Source organism: Lathyrus oleraceus, chromosome 5 (genome assembly GCF_024323335.1).
Source record: "Lathyrus oleraceus cultivar Zhongwan6 chromosome 5, CAAS_Psat_ZW6_1.0, whole genome shotgun sequence".
NCBI lineage: Eukaryota > Viridiplantae > Streptophyta > Magnoliopsida > Fabales > Fabaceae > Lathyrus > Lathyrus oleraceus.
The window spans coordinates 565,451,369-565,459,502 of record NC_066583.1 but is presented as its reverse complement, the minus strand read 5'-3'; positions in this window follow the sequence as shown (position 1 = coordinate 565,459,502).

Below are 8,134 nucleotides of genomic sequence, written 5' to 3'. Positions count from 1 at the left end.
GTTACCACGTATCAGGACCATCTTTGAGGACGTGTAAGGCGGGCTACCACGCAGCAGGGACGAAGCTACTTTGTAGCAAGAATGGGCCCATACCCCCAACATAATGATCACTTATTCAATATTTAGTATTATAAGTAACATATTAATATATTAATTATATTAAAAATTAGGAAGAATATTTTATAATGGCCCCCACTTGATAAATAATATTTAAGAATTTAGTTTCTCACACACACACCAATTATCTCACTACATTTAAAATATCCAATTGTTTGTTTTTTTATTTAAAAAATAATTAATTTTATATAATAAATAAAATTAAAAAAATTCAACTTGTTTTCCTATTCCTATTAATTCTCTTTGACTCTTTTTAAGGATAAACAAATCACTTTTCCTCTTTCTCTCACTCCAATTTCTCTTAGTGCAAAGTGCATCTCTGTTATTAATTTATTCTCCATTGTTGTTCTTTTAAAAGGTAATTTTTTTAATTTTAATCTTTATAAATTTATAACTTATTTTTATTATTGTAGTAAGAGTAAAAATATATTATTATCTTATTGAGCTTTTGAGATTGTGTTAATGGTAGAAAATTTAATTTTAGAGTTTTGTAGTGTTTGTTTAAAATTGTTGTATTTGTATCAATTTTATAGTATTAGTATCAACTTTCTGAATATGATTTTAATTATGATTTTTTGTTATTTTTAGTAATAAGCAATGGAAAAATATTTCAAAAAAAAAAAACAACAGAGCAATCATCAACTTTTAATCCTCAAACACATAATGTATACTTATATTTTTTGTTGATGTTGAAAATGAGAAAATCATTCAACATTTTCATGACATAAAAAATCATAGAGAACAATTATAATGTATATTTATATTTTTGAAAATAAAATGTTATATTTATATTGACCCCACTACTCAAAATTTCTTGCTCCGTCCCTGCCGTACAAGACCTCAAAATTTTCAGGGTTAAAGTATAGTTAAATGAGGCCTCATAAAATATTTATCAAGTTAAGTTGTGATTAAATAGGGCACATATTTGTTTTGCCCTTGTTAAATAGTGACTAATCTACACAGGATCTCCAAAAACTTGAGATGACTCTGCCACATACCACCAGCCATAGTGAAATCTTTCTCTCAATTGTGGTGATAGATATTTTTTGTAGTGGTGAAAATTGACTCAGACAAGTCGCATATATGATAGCTTTATATTTTAGATAATATGGGAGTCTGAGATACTACAACCTCAACTTTTACTTCCATTTAATATTTATTATCTCCTTTTCATTTGAATTTTTCAACTTCTAATTTTAATGTATGACATTGTGGTCTTGGACATGATTATGCTTCTCGATTAAAGTATCTCATATTGGAGTTTTAGTAAAGTTACATACCTTTTATATTTCAAATTGTTGTGGCTTAAACATGTTAAATTTTCAATTTTACCTTTTAGTAAAAGTTTTTCAATTTTATATGCACATTTTGATTTAGTTCATTAAAATGTATGAGGTCCATCATTGATTTCTACCGAATGTGGATATGAATGTTGTCTTATTTATTGATAAATATACTCGTAATTATTAGGTTTACCTTATGAAAAAATGGACAAACTAGTCAATAATAATAGGAATACACAAATTTGGTTTGACTTTTTTTTCTTTCCTTTTTACCCCTACCATTTAATGACTAAATTGCTACCACACTCAACAAACTGTTGAATTATAATTCCTTGTGTCGAAGCAGGTTGCTCGACAGAGTAAGAAAGTGTCAAACCACCTATGCCTATTTAGTAGTGTTAGCTATTTTGGACTTTTATAGTTTTGGGCTTTTATAGTTTTGGGTCTTGACTTGAGGTCCAAGTTAACCTAAATTTATAAATAGAGAGAGTAACCCTTATTTTGTAATAGAGGTGAATAGAGTATTCACAACATATTGTATTCACAGTATTTTACAGTTGCGAAGTGAATAACAAGTTTTCCAAAGTTTGTGGGCAGAGAGAAACTCTGCAGGATTTTATTACTCTTCTCCTTCATCGTTCTATACACTCTTTCTTTCTCCATTGTCCTTCTCTTTTCGTTGTTATTGTGTGGGTAGTTACAATCTTGTTCATCAAGATTGATTGAAATTCTCCATAGGTTTTGGGGGATTTCTAACATCTGGTATCAAGAGCTCCGGTTAATCGATTCGTGGGAAGAAAATCACCATGGCAATGAATCATCCAAACGGGCATTTTCCAACAAATCTTCTGATTCTCAAAAACAACAATTATGAGAATTGGTGCAAGCAGATAAAGGTTGTGTTCTGTTATCAAGATCTTTGGGATCTTGTGAAGGAAGGAGTAGCAACGCTTGCAGAAGCCGCGACGGATCAAGAAAAGGCTGCACATAAAGAATTGAAGAAGAAAGATTATAAAGCTTTCTTTATAATCCATCAATGTGTTGATGCAGATAACTTTGAAAAGGTTAGTGATGCAGAGTCAACGAAAGAAGCATGGGAATTCTGGAGAAATCGTTTGGAGGCGCGGAGAAGGTGAAAGAGGTGAGGTTACAAACTCACAAAAGAACGTATGAATTGCTTCAGATGGAAGACAATGAAAGCATAACTGATTTCTTCACCAAGGTTACGAAACTGGTGAATCAAATCAAGGTATGTGGAGAAGTGTTGACATCAAGATTTGTTATTGGAAAGATCTTGAGGTCGTTGGCTCCAAAGTTCAACCACGTGGTAGTAGTCATATAAGAGTCGAAAGATTTGTCAAAATTGACAAAGGAAGAGCTTCAAGGGACGCTTGATCTCATGAACAAAGAATGGATGAAAGAGCTGCAGGAAAGTCGAAGAGTGATATGGCTTTGCAGGCTCAATCAGCAAAAGAAAGAAAAGGCAAAGGAAGTTAGAATGGAAACAAAGGCAGAGGAGGCTACAATAATTCGACTGGTCGAAATCAGCAAGAAAGAAACTGGTCAAATCCGAGAAAACCCTGGAACCAGGGCAACCAAAGAGGTGGTGTTGCAGGTAGAGGAAAAGGTGGTGGTCAAAAGCCAGACAAGAGTCACATTCAGTGTTACAATTGTCAGAAGTATGGTCACTATTCTAGTGATTGTCCAGAAAAGCAGAAGAATCAAGAAACTTATGCAAAGCTGGCGAAACACAAAGAAGAAGAGATGTTGTTGATGGTTACAACAAGAGAAGAAGAGAGATTCAAGGACCAGTGGTACTTGGACTCAGGATGCTCATCACACATGTTTGGAATAAAAGATTGGTTTGTCAACATAAAGCCCTCAATAAAGAACATGGTGAAATTTGCAAATGACAACACTCTAGCAGCTGAAGGTGTTGGTGATGTTCTGATTATGAGGAAAGATGGCAAGAGGTCAGTAATTTCAAATATGTTGTACACACCAGGCATGAAGAGTAATTTGCTCAGCATAGGGCAGTTGGTCGAAAAGAACTACAAGGTGTCGATCAAAGACAAGATGATGAGAGTTCTTGACTCAAATGGAAGGTTGATCTTGAAGGCTCCAATGTCTCAGAATAGAACCTTCAAGATTGAACTAAATATGATGGAGCATAAGTGCCTTGCAACAGCAGCCAACAGAGATGAATGGATATGGCATTACAGACTTGGTCATCTCAATTTCAAAGACATCAGAGATTTGAAGAGAAGAAATATGGTTTCAGGATTACCAGAAATCAACATTCCAAACAAAGTGTGTGAAGAATGTGTGCATGAAAAGCAACATAAGAACAACTTCAATAAGGATGCAGAAAGCAGGTCGGAGGCAATTCTTGAATTCATATACTCTGATGTATGTGGTCCTCTCCAGGTGGATTCGATTGGAGGTAACAAATACTTTGTTACATTCATAGATGATTTCAGTCGAAAATTATGGTCTTACCTGATCCAGAAGAAAAGTGAAGTGATCGAGGTATTTTCCAAGTTTAAATCTATGGTCGAAAGATCAAGATTTTGAGAACTGATGGTGGTGGATAATATGTGTCGAAAGACTTCGATGCATTATGTATGAAAGAAGGGATTGTGCATGAGGTGGTGCCACCCTAAACTCCACATCATAATGGAGTCGCAGAAAGGAAGAATAGAACCATTATGAATATGGTTAGAAGTATGTTGAAAGGCAAGCATCTACCCAAAGAATTATAGGGAGAAGTTGTGTCAACTGCGACATATATCCTGAACAGATGTCCGACGAAGAAGTTAGAAGGAATCACGCCAGAAGAATGTTGGTCTGGTGTTAAGCCTAGCTTGAGTCATCTGAGGGTGTTTGGATCTATAGCACATAGACATGTGCCAGATCAGTTGAGAAGAAAACTTGATGACAAGTCCAGTCAGATGATCCTGATAGGATATCATTCGGCTGGAGGATACAAGTTGTTCGACCCAGTGAATAAGCAAGTAGTGATCAACAGGGACGTGATCATAGATGAGCTTAAGGAGTGGGATTGGACTGAGAATGTCAAGAAAGATTCAATGAGAATCTTTTTTGATGAACCAGCTAGTGAAGTCGAAAGAGAGGTTCGATAGGAAGAAGTCAGAGGTGAAGCAAGCACAAGCAGACCTCAAAGAACAAGACACATACCTGTAAGGTTGCAAGAATGTGTGATTACATCATATGATGTGGTCAATGATGAAGGTGAGCTAGTACATTATGCTTTCTACGCAGATGTCGAACCTGTCAATGCAGCTGAGGCATTGAAAGATTCGAAGTGGATGAAAGTAATGGATGAAGAGTTGAAGTCAATCAAAGTCAACAACACTTGGTCACTTATCGAATTTCCCCAAGACAAGAAGGTAATCGATGTGAAGTGGGTATACAAAGTGAAATTGAATCCCAGAGGAGAAGTGACTCGACACAAGGCGAGACTTGTGGCGAAAGGATTTCTTCAGAAAGAAGGAATCGACTTCAATGAAGTTTTTGCACCTGTTGCTAGGATCGAAACAATCAGGTTGGTTATTGGTCTAGCAAACATGAACAACTAGAAGATGTTCCAGATGGACGTGAAATGTGCATTCCTTAATGGGCCCTTAGAAGAAGAAGTTTATGTTGCACAACCAGCTGGGTTTGTGAAACATGGCGAAGAAAGAAAGGTGTACATGCTGCATAAAGCCATGTACGGACTTAAACAAGCTCCAAGAGCTTGGAATAAGAAGATAGATGGCTTTCTAAGGGAGAATGGATTTGTAAAATGCACAAGTGAACATGGAGTATATGTAATAAGAAGCAAGAGTGAATTGCTTATACTATGTCTCTATGTCGACGACCTGTTGATAACAGGTAGCTGCAAGAAGGAGATCAAAGACTTCAAAGGTGATCTCAACAAGGAATTCGAAATGTTAGATTTGGGTGACATTACATATTTCCTTGGAATTGAATTCTACAAGAGTGGTAGAGGTTTGATGATGCATCAAAGAAGGTGTGCAGGCGAAATTCTCAAGAGATTTGAGATGCAAGATTGCAACCCAACTTCGACTCCAGCTGAGCCCAGATTACAACTGTCGAAAGATTCAGATGAAGATGATGTCGACCCAACCCAATACAAAAGACTTATTGGGTCACTTCGATACCGTTGCCACACAAGGGCTAACTTAGTATATAGTGTAGGTATGGTGAGTAGGTTCATGCAGAAGCCAAGGTATCACATCTAGCCAAAGAGGATACTGAGGTATTTGAAAGGAACTCTCGACTATGGTATTTTGTTTCCTGCAGCTGATGAAGGAAAATAATGAAAATTAGTGGGATACACTGACTCAAGTTGGTGTAGTGATACTGAGGATCAAAAATCCACAGCTGGCTATGTGTTTATGCTAGGTGGTGCACCAGTTGCTTAGAGTTCAAGAAAAGAGCCAGTAGTAGCGTTATCGTCATGCGAAGCAGAATACATAATTGCTTCTCTTTGTGCATGTGAAGCAACATGGATGGTGAATCTAGTCGAAGAGATAACATCGAAGAGTCATGGAGCAATTACCATGAAGATCGACAGCATGTCAGCTATCAATCTAGCGAAGAATCCAATAGCACATGGTCGAAGCAAGCACATCGAAATGAGGTTCTATTATCTTCGAGAGCAGGTAGTAGATGGGAAGATGAATGTGGAACACTACAGAACTGAGAATCAGATTGCAGACATCATGATGAAGGGAGTGCAAGTCGAAGTGTTCAGAAGGCTAAGAGCTATGATGAATGTAGATAGCTTAGACACAATGAATCAGGTGGTGTGTTGAATTGTAATTCCTTGTGTTGAAGTAGGTTTCGACAGAGTAAGGAAGTGTCAAACCACTTATGCATATTTAGTAGTGTTAGCTATTTTGAGCTTTTATAGTTTTGGGCTTTTATAGTTTTGGGTCTTGGCTTGAGGTCCAAGTTAACCTAAATCTATAAATAGAGGGAGTAACTCTTACTTTGTAATCGAGGTGAATAGAGTATTCACAACATATTGTATTCACAGTATTTTGCAGTTGCAAAGTGAATAACAAGTTTTTTACAGTTTGTGGGCAGAGAGAAACTCTGCAGGATTTTATTACTCTTCTCCTTCATCGTTCTGTACACTCTTTCTTTCTTCATTGTGTTGGAGAATTGTCATCCATGGCGCAGCGGAATTTAAAAATTTCTCCATTTAGTGATCCTTACGAATGGGCATGATCAGTGATAGAATCTTTACCTCTTGTGGCGATTCAAACCTTTGGTGAAGATCTCTGATAATGATCAAAACCTTTGATACAGATCCACAGGGCGATCACGAACGTTGAACGATGACAACGTCTCTACTCAGTCCACACGAACGGATTCCTTCAATCGCAGTGCTAGCTGTTATGAATGAAGGCTTTGAGTGAGAGAAAGAGGGAAACAAAATTCCAAGTCTCTACTTGAATTTCTGTCTGAGTGGGGTGGAGTAACAATGCTTCTACCCAAGGGGTTCTATTTATAGAACCACTTGTGTGGGCTTCAAGCTAAAAAGCCCACTTAAGTGTATTTTGGCCCATATCTTATAATATGCCCAAAATCACTTAAGTATTTGGTACCTTACCATATTTCGTCTCCCACTTAAGTGCACCGTACCTTACGGTGTTCCTTAGTTACTCTATCTCTTATCAATCCGTCCTTTGTGTGTGACCCTATAGGTTTTCGCGACGTTGGCAATTATATTAAATCACGCATTTAACATAATAAACAGTGAGCGGTATCTAGCAACACATCACTGCTACCCAAGTCACAAAAATGTCATGTGATCTGACAAAACCTCCTGTGATAATAATTATGTGTATAATTACCCCTTTGCCCTTATGTCTATATTGAACACAAGGTATAGACCGTGTCACCCCTGTCCAGTTCAATATTGGGCCCATAGACATTTATCCTGTTACGCAGGATTGGCAAATTCCATCTAGGACACTCATGTCCCTCAGCATGCTTCGTGGAGTACTCATTAACTGTCTTTATGGTCATCCAGTTACGGATAACGTTGGATCAGTAATAAGGCACTCAACTCTACATCTAGGATCCATAGTGGTTTCAGGTCGAAGAGTGGTATACACTATTATCACCATGAGAATAACTTATGACACTTTGCATAACTTTCTATATAGTATTCTCATAGCGGGTCAATCCGGTATAAATATTACTCCTAATATTCATACCTATGTTTAAGACTTGATAACTCTTTATCCATGACCCATGAGATGTGATCATCAGTCTACAAACATAATAGTCTTAATGCTTTAATGTTATCCCACTTCACATTAAAGCTCGACTACGGATACTTTAAGAACAGTGTCCTTATGTTTAATGTGTTCTCATGATTAAGTCACACTTAATACATTAAACGGACTATCTATTCCAGGGACTTTATTAATCAACCATAATAAAGAAAAAGCCTTTTATTAATAAATAATTCGATACAAGTACCAAAAGTATTGGCCTCTAGGGCTTACACCAACACATTGTCCTTCTCTTTTCGTTGTTATTGTGTGGGTAGTTACAATCTTGTTCATCAAGATTCATTGAAATTCTCCATAGACTTTGGGGGATTTCCAACACAAATCCCTATAAAATTCCTTGATTGAACAATTAAAACACTAAAAATAATACACGTTAGAAAAGAAAATATAACCGTAAAA